Genomic DNA, 24,323 nt, shown 5'->3' with positions numbered 1-24,323 from the left:
GAGAGAGAGAGAGAGAGAGAGAGAGAGAGAGAGAGAGAGGGGAAGGAAGGAAGGAAGGAAGGAGGGAGGAGCAGATCTGCTCTGTGGGCTTGCTGGACCCGGGGTTGGTCTCTATTTTCTCCCAGCTTCATGCCATCAACTCCCCTGGGCCTCCAATCTGCCCAGTGCAGATCTGGGGATGCACCACCCCCCACAATCACGTGAACTAACTGCTTATAGTGTAACAAGTAGTATGAGTTGCCTCATAAATACAAATGCCGTATAGTAGCATCTGCCTAGCCCTGCCATTTTTTCCCATCTTTATGCACACTGACAGGTTTGTATCCCAGATAGTCACTTACAACCAGGTCTTTATCTCAGAGTTCGGCTTAAAGAGGAATTCCAACCAAGGAAGCTTCAACGAGTTGACATTTATCAGAATAAATGTGCTTCACTATTTTGTTTAATATCGGCCTTTAAATCCTCAATTACTTTTTTCAAAAACATTTATTTATTTATTTGGCACAGGATCTCACCACACAGCTTGGACTCGTAGTGATTCTCCTGTCTCAGCCTCCCCAGTGCTGGCAATACAGGGATGTCCCACCATGCCTGATTTTGGTGGCTGGTTCAGCACGAGACTGACATGGCATATGGTATAGAAGATCAAACCCAGGTCCCTGCACTCAACAGACAGGCACTTAGATCATGAGCTATTTCCTCAGTCCTAAACTCTCAATTACTAATAATTCTTCCATACTTTCCTTTATGGAATGAGGACTTTAAAAGAAAGCAATTATTTTTAAGGTCCTTATCTCTCATTTTGTTTGTTTTCTCTCATAAATTCATTGAGGTGAATTTACAGAACCAGGGAGCCAGTGCCTCTTACTGTGGAGGTCTCTTCCTGTTTGTTAGTGTTGCAGTTGGGTTTGTTCCAGCTTCATAAATAAGACATTTTATTTGGGTTTTCTTTTGCCTGTGCCTTTTGTACCATTTTATTGGTTTTCAATTTTCACTGTGCTTTAGCTATAATCTTGCATAATGGTTCTGTAAGAATGAGAAGGGACAAGGAGCCTCTGATGGTGTGTTGTCGCGCCCTAGCTTGTAACATGAAGGACTATAAAGTCCTAACAATTAAGGCAGTGAGTTATCAGCATAATTACAGACAGCCCAGAGGAGCAGATGGGCCCGAGGAGGCAGCAGGCTGCATGGCTGGTGGAACACAAAGTAGTGTCCTAACTTCTTTGTTTTCTGGGTAAAATAGGAGAAGATTCTAAGCAGAGATCTGGGAGCAACAGTAAAAGGCCAGTGGACGGTGTGGAAGACGAGCAGCATAAAGTGAGCTATCCTGGGCCCGAGGACAGGACAAGACCTGAGATAAGAGTTGTGAGAATGGGTAAATGTATTCCTGGGTGCAGGTGGAAGGAGGCCGGGCTCCTCCCAGGTGAGGTGATGAAGAGACAGGACCAGACCTTTGGTTCCTGGGAGGGGTTGAGTCCACAGTGTTGTGGACACCAGATGGGAAGTGAAGATGCAGAGGGAGCAAGGTCAGTGCTGAGTGGTGCGGTGAGGAAGATGTGTCTCATCGCGTCTAGAGCTTGAGGGTTGCGGATGGGTTTACTCCAGCTTCATATATAAGACATTTTATTTGGATTAGGACTGAAGTGGTGAATAGGACAGATGGTAGCCACAAGGTCCAAGGAATCAGGACAGAGGAATGCAGGCTATGTATCAGTGTGACTGGACCACAGTGCCAGACGCAAGGCTGGCTGGTTCCATCAGAGTGTTTCTGGGGAGACTAACATTTGAATCTGTGTGCTGAGAAAGCAAGTGGCCCTTCTCACTGTAGACAGGCGTCTCTCATGAGTAGAGGACCTGGACAGAGCTAAATGTGCTGGCTCGCTGCTCTGGCCTTGGACAGACACACAGGGTTTTCTCCTACCTTTGAACTCATTCGGAACCATCAGCTTTCTCTGATTCTCCTTTTACTGAAGAACCCAGACAAATACATACACAACACGGAAGATGTATCACTAGAAATACATGGTGCTACACATGAGAGGATGAAATGAAAGGTTGGTCATGTGAATGTTGAGACTCAAAGGCACAGTCAGGGAAGAGAAGCGAGTTAGCTGATACCAGGCCAAGAGTATCTGAGTCTGGGGAAGGGTTCTGAAAATGAAATTACAACCTGGGGCTAAGCAGCAAGAAGCAGCAACAGGAATGAAGCCTGGAAGGCTAAGGCTGCTGGGTCAACTTCAGGGAGAAAATGTAATAGGTAGGCACTGGTCGTGGGGGTGCAAAAAGGGTCACAGTCATCCTAACTACACTTCCTCCTGGGCTAGCCATAATCACTCTAAGGAGAAGTAGGTGGTGAGGTGTAGCAAAGGGGTTGGGTGTCTTCTCAGACATTCAGCTCTTGGAAGTTTCCTTTCCAGCCCTGGGATGCATCTATTTCCTTCAAGTCCCACATGCCCCATTGCTGTCTCTCAGGAATCTGAGGGACTTCCCGCTGGGATTTCTCCTCTGCCTCTCTGGGCTGCCTTCTCATTCCTTAGTTCATTCTCTCCCCATGGGAGATTTTAGGAGAAATTCTCAGGATTTAGTTGCCTTTTTCTCCTGTCCTACTCAGGATTTGCAAGGCAGAAAATTTAATACAGGGCACATTATTTAAAGGACTATATTACAATATTCCCCCAATAAGTCAAATGCAGAAGAGCACAGGAGACCTGTCTGTCCACACACTAGGGACCCAAAGAATCCAGCTGAGTGCCTGAATCTCACAGTACCATCCTGCACAGTCCAGTGGGGGCCTGGAGCCCACAATGTCTCGTGCAAGTCTGTATGAAGTCTATGCACTAGGAAGGTCCAAAGTACAGTGGTGCAAGTGAGAAATTCTGTGCCAGTGGGATGAAGGATCTGTGTTAGCAGGCTGAGGGATCTGTACTATGGCCAGGAAGTGACAATAAAGGTAAGGACCAGGGCTCCCCTGACAAGAACCACAGCCATCCTCTGTGACAGCGAAGACCCAAGCTTTTGTGTCAGTGAGAACACTGAGATCCTATCAGGAAAGCCATCATGACAACCTTCTCCAGGAGAATCAACAGCACACCACCTTTCCCTCCAGTTCTCCTCTTGTGCTGTTGGCAACAATCCCCAGGTGAGCCTTCCACACCCAGATCCACACTGATTCAGCTCAGGTGTGTGTTACAAGTTGCCCATTAGATGATCCAGCACACCTCCTATGCCTACATCAGTCCCAGAGGCACAAGGCCAGGAGTCTACTCTGCACTAAGTCAAGCACAGTCAATAACTATCACTTTTGAGGAAGGAAAGTATAGTTTTGTGATTTGGTGTCTCCTGGGGAATCTTTCCTTATTAGTGCATGTTTGTGTCTTCCACTAATTTTTAAAATGCAAGCATGAGGCCCCAGAGAAGAGAGATTATATGTGGGGACCTCACTCCACTTCCTTAACTGGCCTTTGACTCAGCAGTGGCAGCACTTAGAAGTTTTATTTACCTGTGCTTTAGTGAAACACTCCATTTCTTAAATCTCTGAAGATTATTTAGCCACATTGTTTGGTTTCTCCTTCTACAACTTTTAATTCTCAGTGGATGATATTTCCAAGCCAAAGCCACCTTTCTCTTCTGTACTCCTTTAAAAACAAGCTTGGGAGGTTTCAAGCGGAGACCCTGAAGGGGCAGGACTGGCAGGGGCTGGGCAGAGAGAGGTGGGGTCCTTCATGTCCTTGCCCTTCTTATCATCCTACTTGGTACTCCCAGGAGGACCAGAGAAATGGCCTCGCCTGCTCCCTGGTGGAGCAGGACATCAAGTCTGGAGATTTCCCAGCAAGGCAAAGCTGGTGCTGCTGTGAAGACAGCACTTACTCCCACCTGGGCATTTATTTGGCTGCTACAGATTCTTCCCTGATTTCCAGAGCTCTCACACAGCAATTTCTGTCAAACCATCATTGCTCCCTGATGCTTCTGGAGAAGAGACAGGGCCTGGAGCGTCCAGCTCCACCACTCCAACCTACTATGCTAAAAACAGTACTGACCCACTATTGACTTTGAATATGTTTTCTCTGACTGCACTGTTGACTTGGAATGCATTATAACTCTTCAGAGTATGGTGAGTTTGTAAAAACGCCAACATAGAAAGTGGTGATATGGGCAAAGAACATAAAAAGAATTTGAATGTAACTGGTCACTCAGTCAGATGATGCCCACGGTGACCATCCTGCCACATTAGCCACTGCCCAGACCACAAGGTGGTGAAGGGTTGTCTCCATGAGTGAGCATGGGTGCTGGGCCCAGCACCTTAGGAGCAGCAGGCACATGTGCAAGGCAAGTTCATAACCTGCTCTTTAAGGTCCCAATTCTATTAGGACTTCCATCCCAGTGCCTGCTGAATTGAGAGCCCAGCACATTCTAATATGTTTTAATGTCAAGTAATTGCATATTTATATGTATGTTTTTATATAAGGAGATCATCAATGGCATGTTTGTCAAAACCACAACTTTGGAAAGCAAAGTTTTTGCCCATAAAATTACTTTTACAGTTTCACTGGCAAATTGAATCCTTCTCTTATTTCTTACAGGCCTTTTTCATGCTGAACTTAAGACATCACAGGTGTTTTAATAAAATTTATGTTGAACCTCCTGTATTTCATTATGGAAAAATGGGTTTCTAGCTGCCTACCCTAATTAGGGAAATGACACTATCAAATGGATGTCTTTTAAGCAAATCCAACTACATTACCTGTGGCTAACCTCACACTGAAATAGCCAAAATACATTACTCTACACAAAAGTTGATAGTTCAAAGTCATTCAGATGCCAATTGTGCACCTGTTTGGCTCATTTCTAGTAATTTTGTGTAGCATTAGATTTGCTGTTCTTAGTTTACAACCTATTAAATCTGATAAAATTGAAATATGGGCTCCCAGGGTCATAAATGAATACCAGGTACTTTCAGACAAATGAAATACTTAGAGTAGAAATATTTACTGCACTTTGTTAGCGGTTTCCATAAAATTCCTCATGCTAGAATTGCTGCTCTTTGTCAAGAAGCATGTCCAAACCCACCTGAGCAAGCTGCGTGTTTCGTAGAAGAGAGTCATTCTGGACAACAGGTCATGAATGATGTTTTCACCCTCAATGTGGAGAAGGCGCAGTAGCCAGCAGCCCCTCAACACCACTGATATGGAAACGTGTTATCAGCATAAGCCAGAAGGCAGAAAGCACATGTAAGGCACAGAATTGCCAGGTCTTGGCCTTGAACTCTCCATCCTGCTTGCTGGAGGGTGTGCCCTCTAGGCGAGACCCTCATCTAAGAGCTGGGAGTGAGCACCAGAGCGAGGAGTTGCCTTCCACATGAGCAAAGTGGTGCTGAAGCCCAGGCAGAGAAGCAAAAGGGCTTCCCTACTTCCTAGTACTCTGCTCTGGCCCCACCACCTGCAGAAGAAGCATGAACCAAGAAAGGACATGAGGGGAATTGGCCCCTCCCCCAATGCACTAGATCAGAAAAGATAGCCAGTAAGTGGGACTGAGCCGGTGTCCTTGGGCAAGGAAGGGAGCAGTTGCTGACCACGTACAAGGTCACCTCAGGGGAGTTTATAATGGGATTTACCAGGTATTTGTGTTGAGATGATGGCCCGGGATAGTCAGAATAGGACAGCTTTGTGACTCTAAGCCCAAAGCAATGAGAAGAGAGAGGAAAGAAAGGTGGACTTGTGCAGGGCCCGCCTATCTGATGTGACTCCACTGAAGCTAGAGAACTCTCTAGAAGGGGGAACAGGGACAAGGAAACAGGTGTCAACCCTCCCTTCGATCCACGATGACGACTCTCCTCAGTATGCCTGAGACTCTCCCAAGTTAGTACTGAAAGTCTCATGTTCCAGGGGTCTCTGTGTCCCAAGGTGGAAGTCACCCATCTGATTCAGTCAACTGACTTCAGCTGGGAACAGAGAACTGGGAGCCCAGGGAGGGAGCCCACCAGGGGGGAGGCCTTGGCACACACACTGGTGGGAAGGGGCAGAGGCAAAGAGAAGTCATCCTCAAGATTACTCCCTTTAATTTTTATTGGTGCACATTTGCAGTAAAGTTTATATTCCTCACGTGGAGTTGGTACACGCACACAACACAACTGAATTCCTGTCTTCATGCCCTGTCCCTCCCCTTTGTCTCCTGTCCACCCAGCTCTCAATTCCCTTCACCTTTGAGAAAGATCTCAAGATTGTTTCAGCAGCAAGTGTTCCAAATGCTCTGAAAAAGATGTAAATCCACTTAACATACACATGCACATCTTCCATGCAAATTAATCATTCTTAGTACTCTAATACTGCAAATTTTTAGCATCTAACCATTATTTATCATAGCATTATTCAGTATGAAATATTATTTAGCTTTTAAAAATTCTATACTCACTTTATATTTTAGAAATGGCAACGCTAAAGTCATTACCATCCCTTCCCTATTTGTTATTGTTCTATAATAGGTAGTGTGTATTCCTAAGCAATAGAGTAGTATAGTTTTGAATATTTCATTCTTATGGCAGTCTGTAACTTTTTCTACTCCGTATAATTTTGGAGAATTCTCTTAGTACACTTAGCTTAGATTCATTGACTTTATATGCTCAAATGCAGGCATGTCCATTACATGAATATAACAAAACTCAAGGTGGAATGTAAGTTGCTTAAGCAGCTGCCCGGTCTCTGCAGTGACCACCCGCGACACCCATCCCCAGGTGCACCTTCGGGAGGCTCAAGCTACAGTGTCTGAACTGAGCTGAAGCTCACAGCAAGGGCATCTGCGCCGCCACGTTGAATCCCTGTCAGTGCCAACCGGAAGCATGGCTCCGACACCATCACGTATCTGTCGAAGTGTTTCTGAATAACAAAGGCAAAATAGTACTTACATATTTTAATCTGTTTACACTTAATTTTCCTTTATTTCATTTAAAAATAACTTCAGACTTTATTTTTTACGTATTGTAGTACAGAGTCTACAGGATCTCACTGTGTAGATCAGACTCGCAGCGACCCGCCTGTTTTCAGCCTCTCAAGAGCTGAGGATACCGGCGCACATCACCGCGCCCAGGCTCAGGTGCCTTCTCAGCATGCTCCGGGGGCAGGGCCAACACGGCTTGTGGTGCTGGGAATTGAACCCCCGGCCTCTGCTTTCTGTCTAAGCAGGTGCTTTAGTACACTGAGCTACCTGGCCAGCCCAACTTCAGACTTTAAAAAGCTGCCAAATCAATACAAAGAATTCTTGTTGTCCTTCAGATTCCCAGAAATGTTACATACTACCATATTTGCTTGTTCTTGCTTTCCCCGTGCCCCAGATACTTTAGTTTGTTCCTCCTTAAAGCAACAGGTGTAGATGGAGAAGTAGCTTGGAGAAGTAGCATGGCAGTCTAAGCACCTGCCAGGCAAATGCAAGGACCTAGGTTCAATTCCCAGCACCGCACGCCACGCTGGCCCCACCCCCAGAGGTACTGAGCTGGCCACCAGCACTGGGCATGGTGGCACATGCGTGTAATCCCAGCACTGGGAAGGCTTAGACAGGAGGATCACTGTGAATCTGAGTTGGGTAACGAGACCCTGCACCAAATATATAAATAAATGATTAAAGAAAAAAACAAAAAGAAAAGGGTATTTCTTACGGAACTATTACTGTTATCAAAATTAGGGGATTGACATAGTAGTATTCATTAATTAATAGAGCTTATTCAAACTTTTCCAGTCATCACACAATGCATGTACAACAAAAGACAAGAATCCTGGAATCCAACCCTACATCATACACTGCGTTCATTGCCCTGTTTACTTTTCTGTCAATGGGCAACATTTCCTGGCTTTTCTTTGTTCTCCTTGACCTTGATACTCCTGGAAAGGGCAGCTCATTTATTATGTGAGAAGATCCCGCCCAGTTATGGTTCACCTGATATCTCCTGGTGATCAGACTCCTGCACAGCGGTGGGCCGCAATACGTACGGGGACGGTGATGCTGTGTCCCCCAGTGTCACAGCAAGAAGCGCTCTTGTTCCTCGGCTCATGCTGCTCCATTTGATCACCTGTTCATGGCGGTGTCCCCAGGACCCTATACTGCACAAGGCACTTTTCCTTTGTATGTAATGTATACTTTGTGGGGAAGTATTTTAAGGCTGTAAAATACCCTGTTTTTCACCAAACTTTTTCCCAATAGTTGTAGTACCTATTGTTAACCTGATGTGATTAGTGACACGGTAGTTGATGAATTATAGCTTTGTAACTCGCTCATTCCAGTTTTAACTGCTAGATGGCTTTTATTCAAAGGAAGACTTTTCCCTGACTGGTGTGTGTGTGTGTGTGTGTGTGTGTGTGTGTGTGTGTGTGTTTGATGCATATAATTTCATGGATTCTCATCTTTTCTTTCTTTTTTATTTATTTACCTGGCACAGGGTCTCACTACAAAGCTCAAACTTATAGTGACCTTTGTGTCTCAGCCTCCTCAGTGCTGGGATTACAGGCATGCACCACCATGCCTGGTTTAGGTGGCCAGAATATCATGTGGTGCTGGGGATCAAACCCGGGTCCTTGCGCTTGCCAGGCAGGTGCTTAGACCACTGAGCTGTCTTTTCTGTAGGTTATACTCCATTGCTAGCTATCTTTTGGGGAACTTTTCTTAATTTTTACATGGTAGAGCTAGAACCAGAACCTTGAGCTTCTCAGGCAAGGATACTGAGGAACACTCGCAGCCCTTTTGATTATTATCTTTCAACAAGTTCCTTTTATGTAAGCCATGCTGGCCTCAAGAATGAGGTCTTCTTGTTTCAGCCTCTCAAGCAACTAGCAAGCATCAAAGCACTATGCCTGGCAAATCATTATTTATTTTGAGGCCCAAGTGTTTTATATTGAGCTACTAAAAATCTAAGCTGACTTTTGTGCTCTTTTTGCACTTCCTTTCTGTCTCTGATTATACTTTTGCTTTTTGCCACAGAGAAATACTCCAGGATCATAGTGTGCTTGTCACCTCTAAATAGGATGACTCCCCAGCAGTTAATTTCTCCAGTCCTACCTTGTGACAAATTGAGGGCATATAGTGTACACATAAGCATATGCATATGGTCTGTCGGTCTCTTCTCCCACTTATCCGTTGCCACAAGTTTACAACAATGTCTCTAGCTCCAACGTAATACCAAAGAGTTAATCCCAGAACACCCCTCCACTGATGGCTCCGACAAGAAACTTCACCATCATGTATTTATTTATTTGTTCAGTTCCAGAAAACATACTCAGTGCTTGCAGAATTTCTAATGAATACTACTGTGGATTTATTTACAGTCCTTTTGGTTTAGCCTAAAGGTATAAAGTCAAAATGTTGTGCTGTAGAGTCTCATGGGACAGGTTCCTGCCCTTCGGTGCTTTTGTACTATTGATTTGAAGGAGAGATGCAGACATTTTTGTCTGCTTTCTTACTCATTGAAGTACACACGTATTTGGCTTCATTAATTTACATTAATTAATAATTTTCAGAAGTGTTTTCCTAATGACTAGTGGTAATGAATATCATAGCTGTACTTGATGTCCATTCATAATAAAGGTTTGTTCAGTTCCTTTGTCTAGTTTTATTAGATGCCTTCTATTCTTGATATTCAATTATAATCTATTAAGATAGATACTGCATACTGTATTTTTATCAGATATATATTTTGAAATAATTTCTCTGCAGACATCCTTACTATTGTTCTTTCAAGTGTATTTTGAATAGCAAAAGTTTTCTTTTGCATGAAGTTCAATTTATCAGTCTTTTGCATTTCAGGTTTATTCCTTTTATGTACAATACAAGAAATCCTTGCTTAACTCAGATATGCCAAATATTTTTCCTGTAGTTTCTTCAAGATGTTTTAATTTAGATCTATGATTCACTTTGACTTAAATTTTATACATGGTGTAGGGTAAGCATTGAAATCCAATTTTTAAGATAGATATTCAATTTTTCAAAAGCATTTACTGAAAAGAACATTTTTTCGCAGTCAAATTACCTCGGTACCTGTGTAGGAAAACCACAGAGCCGTACAGGGCTGATTCTATTCCTGGACTCTCCTTCTCCTCCACTTATCTAAATGTCTATTCTTATGCTAATACCACCTACACTGATTGGTGGGTTTTATATTAAGTTTCATTTCAGCCACTATAACTCATCAAATTTGTTCTTTTGCAAATTGTTTTGGCTCTTTTGTGCTTTTTATATTTCCATATAAATTTTCAAATCAGTTTGAGAATGTCCACAAAAGCTATACCAGTGCCCCAGGTATGAGCTGTCCCCATCTATCCTTGAAGGAGATAGGTTGTCCCCAACAGGAACATAGTTGCCCTCCAGCCTGTGTTTGTCCCAGGAGCTTCTCAGGGCTGTTTTCTAGGCAACCAGCCTGCTCAGCTTTGGCCCTCCTTGGGCTGTAAGAACACAAACAAAGACCCACAGCCTATTTTGGGGTCTGGAAGGCTCCCTCTACCTTCAAGTTCAATTCTCTGTGCTCTGTCCACAGATAAGACTTGTTTCTACCTCTTCGACTTCCATTATGTCCCCTCAATTTGGTGAGACCAGTGCTTATGATATTTTTTCTCATTAGTTTGTAAAAGCCCTTTTTTATTTTGGATCCAATTCAGTCAAATCCCCTCACCATTTACCCTGAAACCCTGTACCTCAGATTGTAGATCCTTTGTCAGTGTCAGCCATGTGGATGGGTCATGGCCATTGCTTGACCAATTTGCTCTCTGTGAAAGCCTGAGAGAATATTTTCTCTCCATGTGACCCAATTCTTGGCCATGTACACACATGATAAATATGTTCTATTATCTATGTTCTAATCTATTGTGAACCATATTCAAGGTGATTTTTTTTCCCTTTGAAAGTATTTTCCTCTCTTGCTGGCTTATCTTAGTTTGGCTTGGTGGGTAGGTAGTGGTGAAGAATACAAGTAGAACATTCGCTTCTTTTCTGTATTGTTTGTACTTTTCTTTCTATAGTATCTTCAAGACAGCCAATCATATGTCTAGCTAAACTTTTAATAGTTCAATTTTCACACTTAGATTTTAATGATCTTTGTTCTTCTATGCAAAGTGAAATAAGAATCTACTTTTTCCACACAGGTACCAAATTTTCCAAAACCACTCATGGTTTACACTTTAACTCACTGACTTATAGTGCCATATTCTCTGTTATGGCTTGTGTCTCGATGTCACCCCAAAACCTCATATAGTCTTGGGGCTGGCTTCTAGTTTGTAACTGACTCATGGTCCGATACTGGGATTATGGGTGTGAGGGCTATACCTACCTAGTATGGGTAACCTTTGTTACACTATAAGGGAGGGAAAGAGGCTTGCTCTCGCCTGCTTTCGCTGTCTGCTGCCACCATGAACTGTTGCCCCTCTGCCATGGGCCCCCCTGCATTGGAGTCAGCCGATGATAAACTAGAGCCTCTACAAACTGTGAGCTAAATGAACCTCTCCTCCCTTAATTTAAAGCACGTATTTTGTCTCAGCAATGAAAGAAAAGTAGCTAGTACATTCTCATGCAAATGCGGGCCAGTTTCTGGCCTTCTGTCAGTGTATTTGTTCTCATTTGTTTACCAAAGATGCTGCACGATGAGCCTTGGTGTTTGGCAGGGCAGGATCATCTGTGCAAGTTGTCAAAGCCATCGTGGCCCTTCAGTCTGAAAATATTCAGGCACAGAAGCCAGAGTGAGCCGAGTGGGAAAACGTCAGACAAGTTTGTAAAGGCCTGGGAGGGAATTGCAGACATGGGAAATGGTGACTAAATAAAAAAATTCACTAGAGTAGTGGAGGAATGACCGAAATGCAGCTGAACAGAGACTTCATAAACCTGGTGAGATATAGCAGAGGAACTTAGTAAGGGTCGCATCCAGATAGATAAAGAAATAGAAAATCTAGAAGACACTGGCAAGCTTTGCTCAGGGTAAGATGGGCTAGAGTCTGCTCCCACCCATGGAAGTTCTCAAAGATGAAAGAGAAGGCATGAGGCTGTACAGATGTCCAGCCTGTGTGCCAGACGATCACCAGTAACTGTTTGCTTCATGTGGATTTTATAATCAGAGAAGGGAAGGGACAGGTTTCAGAAGAGAATCAACATGTGCAGTTTGTTCTGGTTGCCAGGTATGCCTTTCCACAACACCTGATAAGGCTCCCAGCACTGAGGGAGTGTGCTCCATGATCAGTGGAGCCCCTGGGGCCCCTCATCCACCTCCTTCTTCCACCACCTCGGGGGAGGGAAATAGCCCAACCTCCAATGGGCTCTGCGTCAGCACCACCTAGACGTGAGGTGAAAACACTCCCTGGAGACACCACCCATGAAACACGGGGCTTCAGCTCCTGCACCTGATGCCAGCTCTGAATCTCTGTATGTCTAAAAATAAGAGAAATGAGATAATTAGAAAGGTGCAGGGCAAGAAGGATGGTGGCTGGTGACACAGAGGGTGGACCCATATGAATAGCTGATGTGGTTCCAGGCATGTGTCAAGCATTTGTGCTGCTGGAAATAAAAACGAGAGTCAAGTGTGAGCCCAGGACCAGCACAGCCTCTCGTTGCTGGGTAGGCAAGCAAGCTAGCTCTTCCCTTATAATCAGTGCTTGCCTTGGTCGCTGAAAGAACTGGACAATGGACCTGATACATTTTTAAATTAAAATATAATCTTACTATTGCTATCTCTGTAATTAAAACTTTATTTTGTGGAAAAGGTTTGCATTTCTTTTCTCTTATTAAAGAATCCAATCCTTCTTTCTAATTGTAGAAACTGTACAAAGCTCAATAACCCTTCTGGGAGCCAACTACACAGTGTGTGTCCCTGTGATGGGCAGGGATGCAGCCATCAGCACCTAGAGCTACCTTCCTACAGCTACTGCTGTTGCTATGGGAACCACCAGTAGAAGAATGGAGACTTCTTTTTCATTTTGTTACCTGGGCCTTTATCCCATGTCTGGTTTCATCCCTAGAGAACCCTATATTAGACGTGGGGGGATTTTGGTAACTTTGGTCAGCCCTCCCTGGTTGGGCAAAAGCTGTTTTCATAGTAATTAGCCAATGGGCTGGGGAAACAGGTTAGGATGGTCTGTGCCCAATCTTTGGATTTGGTGAAGACAGCTCCTGAGGGCCTCGTGTGTGTCTTAGAAACCACTCAGAGGTTAATTACAGACCTCACAGGATTAGTTAACTTGCTCAGCACAGCGCATAGCCTCAGGACCCTCCCTGAAGGCTAGAAGCCCAGCTTTTCTGAGACTCCAGGAAGTGCTCACCCTCCCATGATCATGGTAGACTGTGTCTTCACAGAAGTGTGTCCCAGGATGCACTGTGTCTGATGTCTGAGGACCAGTGGGAACCAGCATCAGGCAGGCTGGTAGCTGCTCATGGTGAATTATTGGCCCACCTGTGGGTGCAGCTTCCCTGGTATGGCTGAGAGTCTCCATAAATATCTGAGGTCCAGGGTATGAGCTGGGAGAACCACATGGAGAGAGAAACCAAAGGATCCCCATTCCAGGCCGTCATATTCCAAGACACAAAGAGGAACCTCGGGAAACAGAAGTAGCACCCAAATGATTACAGTACGATGACATAAAGTCTGAGCAGCCCAACACAGAGACTGGCACTGAGAACAGAAGAGAGCGAAGGGAGCAGCCCCACTAGCCAAGCCCCTCGAGACTGGGCACATGGGATAGGACTGGAGGGGTGGGAGCAGCAAACACCCTGCCACATGGACTCACACCTCTTACAAGTCAGACAGCAGGAGTGTGGGCAAGCAGGCAGGCTGAGTTGAAAGAGAGGGCCCCAGAAAGGGAGGTCTGGGGTGGGAGGAGTCCCTCTGCCTTCCGGGGGGGTTCTGAGAAGCTTTGCTCTTAGGAGGTAAAAGAAGTTTCCCTATGAAGTGTCAGGAGCCCCCAAGGCTTCCAGGCAAGCCCTGATACAGAATGCTGGGAGGTAACCAGCAGCCAGAATCTCTAGGTCAGAGTCTTTTCCATTTGCTGCAGACCAGGCAAGTGTCACAAACTCTCAGGAGGAGATGACCCAAAAGTTAGGCCAGGACTTAGAAACAAAGCATCACACCTCCAGACTCCTGAACTCACACAAATTCAGTAACTGGGGTGTAGAGCACATGGCCTAACTATCCATATGAGAGAACATCTCACACATCTTTCAGCATTTTCTCGGCAGTAATCCTGAACAGTTACAGTTGGACACAAAAAGCCACCATACCCACTGTGTTACCATCCCCCTCCGAGACAGAAACCCTGCATCTTTCAAGGGCTTCCTCCGACCTTGGGCTCCTGTACCCTTGGATAAGACCATGCTCTGAGCTCAAGGATTGAACCTACCCAGGCTCCACCCCTGAGTGGAGTCTGGCCTCCCTGCCCTCTGGAAACAGGAGAAGAATCAGTTCTCTTGCTACCTGGATATTAGATTTAAATAAGCCCAAGCGCCTCTCACATACAGGACAGAACAACTCTGGTACAGTGGGGAAAGAGTACCTTTTAAGTACAGTTTGACAACTTTCATAGTCTTTTGGGGTTTTATTACATCCACCTGATCCAGTGAAAAGAGAATGAGTGGTGATGAGCTCTGGGTTTGCAGGAGATGCACACCTCTCGTTCCTACAGAGGCGGTGCCTGTGATTTACAGCACCAGGTCCTTCCACAGAGAAGCAAACACAAATGCCTCTGAGCGTCGCTCGGCTGGCAACACTTGACCCAAGAGCGGAGCCCACATCTTCATTCCCCCATTGTGTTGGCCCATTCAGCGGTCCGTGTTTCCCAGGGCCTCGCAGTTACCCTTCAGTTTCCATCTGGAACCTCCTCAGTGCAGGCAGAATGTGTTTCCAGCAGTCCCCCTTCCCAACTGCCCTTCTCTCCTGTGGGATCATCAGGTGGAGAGTCACCATCTCTTTTTCTGAGGAACAACACTCCAAGCCTCCTTCCTGAGGTTCCCAAACTCCGTGTGCACCTTTCTATGGGCACAATGAATTGGGTGCCATCCCATGGACTCCCAGGCTTCACAGAGGACTCCTTTAAAAAAATAATAATTATTATTTATTTATTTGTGTGGCACAGGGTCTCACTATGCAACTTGGACTCATAGTGGTCCTCCTGTCTCAGCCTCCTCAGTGCTGGGATTACAGGCATGTGCCACCACACCTGGTTTGGGGGCCGACACAGCACACCAGGAGTTCCAGGACAGGCATGGCATGCAGTACTAAGGTTCAAACTTGCTCGGGTCCTTGAGCTTGCCAGACAGGTGCTCAGACTGCCAAGCTATCTCCCCAGCCAGGAAGGCTCCTCTGTCACCATCTTTGCTGAGATCCCTAGACTAGGGCATAGCCCCCCTCTTTACTCTTCTTTTTAGCAAGACACCATGATGCTTTTCGATTCAGTGGAACAAGGATAGATTACTCACTCCATGAAGAGTCCCTTGGAGCGGAGTACGAGTGCACATTTCTCTGGTTTGTATTCTGTGCTGATCTGATGAAATCCTTTGTATGGTCTAGACAAGAGCCCACAGCTGGTCACATGTGTCAGGCTTTTCTTCCGCTCCCTGGCTCTCTCTCCACAAGTGCTTTTTGGACAGTTCTGAATTGAGATTCTGCTCCAGTCTGCTTTGGTCCCTCCAAAACTCTTGTGCCGATACCTGATACCTGTTCACCCTTGGAAGGTGACTAGGTCATGATGGGTGGAGCCCCCATGAATGGAGTTAGTGCCCTGATAAATAGAAGAAAGGGAGCTTGTTTGCTCCCTCTGCCTTGTGGGGACAGAGCAAGGTGAGGGGTTTCTAATGGTGTCTCCTCTTTGGAAGACATATGTGACTGTTTGTACGCTCACACTTGTGTGTATGTCTGTATACACATGTGTGCATTTGCCTGTTCTGTGCATGTATGTCTAAATGTGTGGTATATGGTTTGCATCTAAAATGTACCCTGAAGGCCACATACTGAAGTCACAGTTGCCGACCTGTAGTGTTATTAGGAGGTGGTGTAAACTTTAGGAGACAGGACCTAGTGTGAAGAAACAGGTCCCCGAGGGTATACCCTTGTCCTTCCTGCCCTTCTGTCTGTTTCCTTCTCTGTCTCTGTCTTCCATCCTTGCCTCCTCTCTCACCCTCCCCTCTCTCCCTAGCTCCATCTTCATCACCTCTGTCCATTTCTCTACCTCTCCCTCCCATCCACGATGAAGTAAGCAGCTTCTCTCTACCATATACTGCTCAGCCTCTTCTTAGGCTCCAAGAAATCAGTCCAAGTGCCCCCAGGAAAGGAAACTTCTGATACCACTAACCAAAATACATTTTTCCTCCTTTAAGTTGTTCATCTCAGATATTTTGTCACAGTGACAGAGAGCTTACTAAGCACCCATCCATGCATGTGGGTGGATGGATGTGGCTCTGTGTGTGTACACACAAGGTACAAGTATCGCACTCATACCTCCAGGGGCACAGGGATATGCAGATGTGTGTGTGCATATGTGTGTGAGGACATGGGCCTCTGTGCATGTGTGTGTACATGTGTGTGTCTGTAGATGGGTGCATATGTCTGTGTGCACACACGGAGGCATCAGGGTGGACAGGATAACATCAAAGCTGACCCTTCCTACTCAACTAATGGCCTTTATAGACATAAAACAATGTTTCTTTCAGTACTTGTAGTGAAGCGGACTTCGGAGTTCGGCTTATTGCTAACAAATGCTAATTAACATCAATCAAATATATCCAGCTTGTGAAGAGTTTTTTTTATTTCATCAGCATTTTCTTTTTGGTGTGCTGCTAAAGGTGCATCTCTGAATCCCTGTAGGGAGTCTTGTGGTGTCAGGGTCAGGGCAGCTGGGACACAGCCCCTGGGCATTTATAGCCTCTTGGCAAGGCCCAGAGCTTCATGGGAAGGGAAGGCCTTGCTCTAGACCTTGTCCACTGCTGATCTCATGCCTGCTCTACAAGCTGATTCATCTATCCTATGGTTACAACTCAGGACACAGCTTCAAGGACCACCTAACGGAAATTAGAATTAAGTCTTGGGAAGGCCTAAGAACACAAACCACCAGCCCCTCGGATGCTGTGGCCCTCTAAACACTCAACAAATTCAGTAGTTAAGGAGATGAAGTCACCAAAAAGTGTACTATGATTCTCTTGACCTAGAAAAGAAAAGTGACCTGCTCATGGGACAGGATGCTGGTAATTATTTTATCTACTCGATAGCATATAGCAAGAGATTATGCATGCCCCCTGCTCAGACCTGTGAGGTCAGCAGTGTCACTATTACCTCAGTTTCAAAGGAAGATATCCAGCATGTTACTCCCAACATATGGCCAATTAGGAAAGCAGAATTCAAACCCGCCTACATCCTTTGGGCAGCAGGGCTGTGGGTTTCCTTGCCCCACCACCCAGTCTGGCTACAAGTTGGCTTTTAGTAACCACAGCACAGGCTGTGCCCTGGGAGAACCAGCACCCACACACACACTCAAAGCAGAGCAGATCCACCCTGTGCCTTGTCTTCCTCCTGCCTCTCATCCCCAGTCCAGCTCCCTTCTCCCACCCACAGATTTTTTTTGTTCTCCAATCTGCCTTTGATGTACCATTTCAGGAGTACCCTTTTCATACTCATTCCCTACAAATAACAATTGCATGAGCATGTCAGTGACTCCCTGCTCTTGAAGACAGAAGAGGCACTTGGACTGCAAAAATGATGAGATGTGCTCTCTCTCCATTATGCTCCCTGATCAGCATCAGAGCCACAGAGCCACTGTGATTAAAAAGACAGTCACTGGAAAGGCTTCCAACTCCCAGCCACTAAAATGCCAAACATTCCCAGACAAGGAAGCTAGGTTTAACTTTAATCACATGGTACTGATGTGCTCAAAACAGGTGGGACTCTACCACGCAGCTCCCCACAGAATCCACTGGGTTGACCTCAAGACCCAGGGTCAGGCAGTGAGAGAGCTTCCGGGAGACCTAAGAAACCAGTCCCAGGTAAATGTTATGAGCTACACCCAATACCACACCACAGAGCTGGCTTGAAGAAACTCCACTGTGACCACCACCAGACCCGGAATGCCAGGGACCCCCTCTATGGCACCCAGACTCTTACTAGCATCAAGGATACTCTAGGTAGCAGCTGGGCTTCATTGTCCCCAGAACTAACTGCTGCTTTTGCTGCAAAACTCCAAATGTCTCAGCAGCCATTCTGAGACCTCTGAGGCTGAATAACTGTATGTTCATGACAACGGGAGGCTGCAGGTCTGAGGCCAAGTGTTGCCTTTGGTATCTGGTGTGGATACTTTTCCACATTTGTAGGTGGTACCTTCTTGCTGTACACTCTTACTGTAGAAGAAGACCTCCTCAGCCTAATTTGTTATACCAATCCCACTACTCAAGAAGGCTCTGTCCCCATAACCTACTCACCTCCCAAAGGTTCTACCTTCAAACAGCATTTGCCCATCAAAGGTTAATATTTCAACATATGAACCAGAGGAGGGGGAAAGCATTCACACCACAAGAGCCACTTAGATCACTAGATGTTTTCCTCTACATTGGATTTTCCCATTAGTACCTGTGATGTATGGAGCCTGGATTACCCCCAGCCCTGCTAGGTGGTTTGAATGAGAACTCTGCGTACTGCTCATGAGAACTGCCCTAAACCCAGGGATGCCACCAGGAGACAGTGAGAGCTCATAGGCTGACAAATGGGTACTGTCCATCTGCAAAGAGCTCAGCTGGTGAGAAGACTGATTTATCTATGTGGGCCTTTTCCTGCTGTATGATGGCCCACAGGAAATATCCTAGGCTTAAACCTCACTTGCTCTCTAGCTTTCCCAGTCTGTTAAAGATAATCCTGTGTCTCAAAGGGCACTCTATGCCTTTCTGACATTCTGCTTTATCTGCAGAGCCCAGCTCCTCCTGGGCTCATGAGCTCCTCTCAGAGGGCTCTCATGTGTCCCCATGCAGCAACCAGGTAACGAACTTCTCACTTCAAGCTCTGTACACTACAGTGCTCTAAGGTTGGGGAAAGACAAGTAGTATTCCTCGGTTAACAGAATGTCCCCCCAGGGACCCTAGACTGTTAAAGGCTGTGGTCATATCTGGCTCTCCCACCAAACAGGTTCCACACATGAAAATCTCTAGAGGAAACTCCGGGGAACAGTGGTTGTACAAAGCTGATGCTGAATCTCACAGGCGACTGCTTGGCAACCCAGGAAATATCACCCGGTAAGGTCACTTCTCCCTGATCAGGCTGTCTACAGCATTGCACATTTGTGCATCCTTTTTCCAATCTAGGATGCAACCCAACAATTATCAGCCAGGTCCCAAGGAAACAGATCTCTTATATAGGGTTACACCAGTGAATTTAATAAATCACTTATCTATGGGGTATAGGCAAAGCTCATTGTCTCAAGGGATTTGGCACTCTGCTGCTAATAGCAGGCCCAAGTAGCCTGCCTGACCAGGCCAGATGAGGCCTTATGCAAAGGGCTTCCAGTCTAGAGGGGTCTTCTTCAATAGGTGCTATAGCCAGATACTATGGCCCAAAGGGAACGTCCAGGGGAACAGAAGCCGAACACACTTCTCTTATTTCTTCTCCCCTTCTACCTTGGATTTCCACTGTTGAAACCTGCAAGACAGAGAGTGTTGAGCACAGAAAGGGAGGTCTGCCCCTGGAGTGCCAGGCAAGGGCAAAGGCTGAGAACTGGCATGGAGGGGCAAGAGAAGGCACTCAGTACTCAGGTGGCCAAGACAGGAGAGAAGACAGGCTATCTACCTCCTTGAGCTTATCTGCCTTCTGTATCCTGGATCCTTACTGATCACCCATCATAATACCACAGAGAAAAGCTGCCTTGGAGCACAAGAGAATTTCCAAGAAAAACAACATTCTTCTCTTTCTTGGGTCTTGATCCATCTTCACTGGACTGAGCTAGAAAAAGACCGGGCCAGGTCTAGAAAATATCTCATCCCTCACTGGGACTTTGAGCAGGGAAAATGGCTTTTTAATAATGTATAGAATTATTTTGACATCACCAACTATTCTATCAGATGAACCAAAGGAATGGCTTCAATAAAAATGCAGAAAAGAAACAGTTGCTTGAATTAAGGCACAGTAAGAAAGATTCCAACAACTACAAGTCTGAGGAATGTCTGTGGTTTTGGCTCTTTTATTTGAGATCTTGGATTAAAGATTCAAGCCCAATGGAAACTCTCTGGGTTGACTTTTCATTGATGAAGTTGAGGATGCTTGGATCATTAGATACCTCCAGCTCCTGTTGGCTCTGGAGCTCTCTAGCTGCTCATTGTGTGGACAGTAGTGTGTTACATTTTAATTCTCCCAACCTACCCTCAGGTCAAACACACTGAGCACTCTGTCTCCTGAAAATCTGTTGATCCCAGCTCCAACCACAGGCACACAGTTGGAGTGCTGTACGGCACACCCCATTCATTATTTCATTTTAGTCTATCAATAAGGATGTGCTATTGTGCTGCGTTTTTCAAATAAGGAAATGGATAGGCAGTTAGGTGACTTCCCTGAGTCCTTGGTGCTCTGATCAGAGAAACTAGCTCCGCGGTAATGCATAGAACAACTGTAGGCAGAAAAGAGAGAGTTGAGGATCAGATTCCAAATTTTCAGAATCCCTTTCCTCGAGTTTCTCCTTTCTTTAATATTCACTTTTGTATTGAGTCGAGATTTATATTATGAAAAATTAGGCACTTTAAGTTATACAATTCGGTGGCTCTTGGGACATTCACAGTGCTGGAGAAATACCACCTCTATCTAGTTCCAAAACATTACCAACACCCTGAAGGAGATGTCTAGCTGTGTAAGCAGTTATTACCCAAGATCTTCTCCCCAGGCTCCATGATCACTAATATTTTTTTCTCTGTATATGCTTTTACATATTCTGTACTTTTCATTAAAATCTAGCCAGGCCGCTATGAGCTTTTCAGTGACTTCTTTAACTTTGCATAATATTCATAATGGTCATCCTTATTGTTGCTGTATTCATCCACTTAGGATTTTTTTTCCACCAAATAGATTTCATGCCTTCTTGGAAATCAGTTTATTATGGATGTATGGGGTTATTCTGGCTTGCGGGTTCTATTATATCGGAAAGTGTATTTATCATTAGGCTAGGGCACATCGCCTTAATTGTTGTAGTTTTGTACTGAAGTCTTATAATAAATGTGAATTCTCCAATTTTTTCAGTGTGTGTGTGTGTGTGTGTGAGAGAGAGAGAGAGAGAGAGAGAGAGAGAGAGAGAGAGAGAGAGAGAGTAGGAGTTCAACCATTGGACTATACTAGCCAAGCACTCACCACTGAGGTAAAAACCCTACCCACTGTTTCTTCCTTGTCCCACTTCTGCTAAAGTTATTCAAGGTTCTTCACAAATACACATAAATTTGAGTGTGGGGTCTATCATTTCTACCAAAAGCATCCTTTTAATTTTGGTAGACTTACAAGGTGTCTTTCCATCTATTTGTGTCATAATAGACATAAGAATGACTCCCTGTGTTCATGAATAACATACTACACAGAATTTTCTATAAGTGCAACATAATCCCACCAGCCTTGAAAGGACTATTTTTGCAAAACTGGTAGACCCAGTACTAAAAGTCATGTACTTTTGCAAGGAACCCTAAACAGCTGTTGCAAAAGTGGGACAAGAAAGGAAAGTTGGGCTGGATATGTAGCTCAGCATGGTGGTAAAGCACTTGACTACCATGTGAGAGGAACTGGATGAATTATGAGAGAGAGAGAGAGAGAGAGAGAGAGAGAGAGAGAGAGAGAGAGAGAGAGAGAGAGGAATAAAGTTGGAGAATCTACACTTATTTCAGAAAGTTTATTCCTATGTATCTTATGATTTTTGGTGCTATTATTTATTTGATTATTTTTAATTTGCTTCTACCCTAATTTGATTATAATGTCTCAATTTTAGTATTTTGGTTTCATCCTATTTAGGTTGTTGAAATTCCTGGATGTGTCTACTCAAGCATTTCATCAGATTCTGGAAGTTTTGGGCCGTCATTTCTTCAATTTATCTCTCTCCCTTTCCATATCACTGGGGGGAGGGGGCTGCCCCTTAGCTCAGTTCTTTAAGTGGCTGCTTCAACAAAGCAGTCAAGCTCAGGTTGCTGTGGTTCGATCCCCACAACTCAAGCCAGCCAAACCTGCCCTAAAAAGGCATTCGGGGCAAAAAAAAAAAAAAAAAAAAAAAAAAAAATCCTTATCCCTTTCCATATCATGTTTCTCCCTCCTATAATGTAAGGTTGACAAGCATGATGGTGTCTCATAATTTTTACTGTGCTATGCCCTTTCCATCATTTTTCCCTTACGCTTCTCAGGTTCAATGGTGTTAATTGTTGTTATAGTGTAGACGAATATCCCAAAAGTTCATGTGTGATACACTTAGTCACCAGTACAGTACTGATGGGAAGCAGCACAGGGCATTGTCAGACCTATGCTCTCACTCTGGTTTTTTAAAATAATTATTATAGGTCCTTAGTACACAGTGATTGTACCCTCTTTGTTTCCTGGTGGATGACTTGAGCAATTTGCTCCCCTAAGCACACCCATTGTGATGTGCAGTCAACTTGGTCATTACTGCACCTTACAAAATTACAGATCAAAGCATATCTTTTGTGTTTCTAAGTCAAATTGCCTGAGGTATTTCTTTATAGCAATGGAAAGTTTGCCCACACAATTCGCATATTTCAGGTGCTGGGACTACTTTCTCTTCTTCAGATCCACTATTTAAAACCCCTAGTTAATTTTTCATTTTATTTATTATCATTCTTCCAGTTTTTTTAGTTCCTTTGCATTGTTTCCATACTCTCTGAATATATTTAATCATACGCTTCAGATTTTAAATATGTTTGTCACGTAACTCAGTAGTGTACCAAATTTTCTGATCAAGGAGATTATGGAGCAAAAGAGGAAAGTGATTGAAGATGTAGAGTGTGCCTAAGGAGAGTCACATGGAGAGAAAACATTCTCTCAGGCTTTCACAGAGAGCACATTGGCCAAGCAATGACTGTGACTTATCCACATGGCTGACACAGACAAAGGATCTACAATCTGAGGTATAGGATCTCAGGATAAATCCTGAGGGGATTTCACTGATCCTATCAGACCCAAAAACTACAACTCTTGTTGCATATGTATTGTTTTTTCTTGGTCTTAACCATCCAGCAGAAAAGTATAAAAACGAAATATAAGTAAAGCCATGCTGTTATGTTGAGCTGTGGGGGACTCAGGTCAACAATTTCTGAAATTGCCAGTGAAGTGGAAGACCCAATACTATTATGGACTACTGTACTCTTTTAGAATATTTTGCTGAGTTTACACACCTATAATATTCAACTAACAGAACTTAACAAAAAAAGGGTATATAGATGAATATCCATTTTGTATCTGTGTATTCAAAGTGGTTAAGATAGATATATAGTTACACTCTTTTAATGAATAGAGGAATTTGTTCTAATGGTGTTTGCAAATAGGATATCATATCTGCATCTTGTACAGCAATTAACCACTAGGAAGAATGTATGCAATGTGTTAATTATTGAAACTGTCCTACCAATTTGATTTGAAACTGTCTCATTGCTATTTGTTTATCAATAAAATTATGGGGAAAAAATAAATAAATAAATATGTTCAAATTAATTTTAATCTTCCTGCAATAAATTTAATGTCTGCTTCCTCAGGACTGTTCTTGTCGGCACGCGTATTGGCTGCTCGGGCTGCGGGCCGGCTCCGCCAAGCGCCCTGCCTAGCCGCTCAGTGCACGGTCGTCGGGTGTCCCCGCTGCCGCCTGCACCGTTGCAGCCACCTCGCCTCGACTGCCGCAGTGCCCTGCCCTGCCTCCACCGCTGCCCGCACTGCCGCCACCTAGGGACCAGCTATACTATTAGGCCACAATCTTCAATGAGTAAACATATTCCTCAGTTCTGTGGTGCTCTCGCTCACACATTTATGGAATTTCTGAAGGGCAGTGGAGATTACTGCCAGGCACAGCGCAAGCTCTATGCAGATGAGTGAACTGTAGAGATTCCTAATTGCTCCACCAAGAAGCCCCCAAAAGAGCGGCTCACCTGGACACAGAAGTGGTGAACTGAAGTGTAGAGCAGTTTACAGGAGCTCTGACCTGGATGGGGTAAACCTCAGTCACTTCCTATTGCCTCAGTTACTGGCTCCAAGGGTTGCTGCTTCTGTTGGGAGGTTCACTGCATTTCCCAGCACTCCCCACACTACACGCAAAACGCTGAAAAGTTCAAGCAGAGAACATTGGAGTAGACTTCAGTTCCTTCATTCCTTGAAGTCGACTTCA

General features: G+C 44.7%; 1 pseudogene; it reads right to left on the bottom strand.

Annotated features, from left to right (window-relative positions):
• The window catches only part of LOC101590528, a 40,502-nt pseudogene extending 28,839 nt beyond the window's left edge, over positions 1-11,663 (bottom strand).
• Between the last annotated feature and the right edge of the window lie 12,660 nt (positions 11,664-24,323).

The sequence above is a fragment of the Octodon degus genome, unplaced genomic scaffold (genome assembly GCF_000260255.1).
Source record: "Octodon degus isolate 3935 unplaced genomic scaffold, OctDeg1.0 scaffold00010, whole genome shotgun sequence".
Taxonomy (NCBI): Eukaryota; Metazoa; Chordata; class Mammalia; order Rodentia; family Octodontidae; genus Octodon; species Octodon degus.
This window is presented reverse-complemented; position numbering and strand designations above follow the sequence as displayed.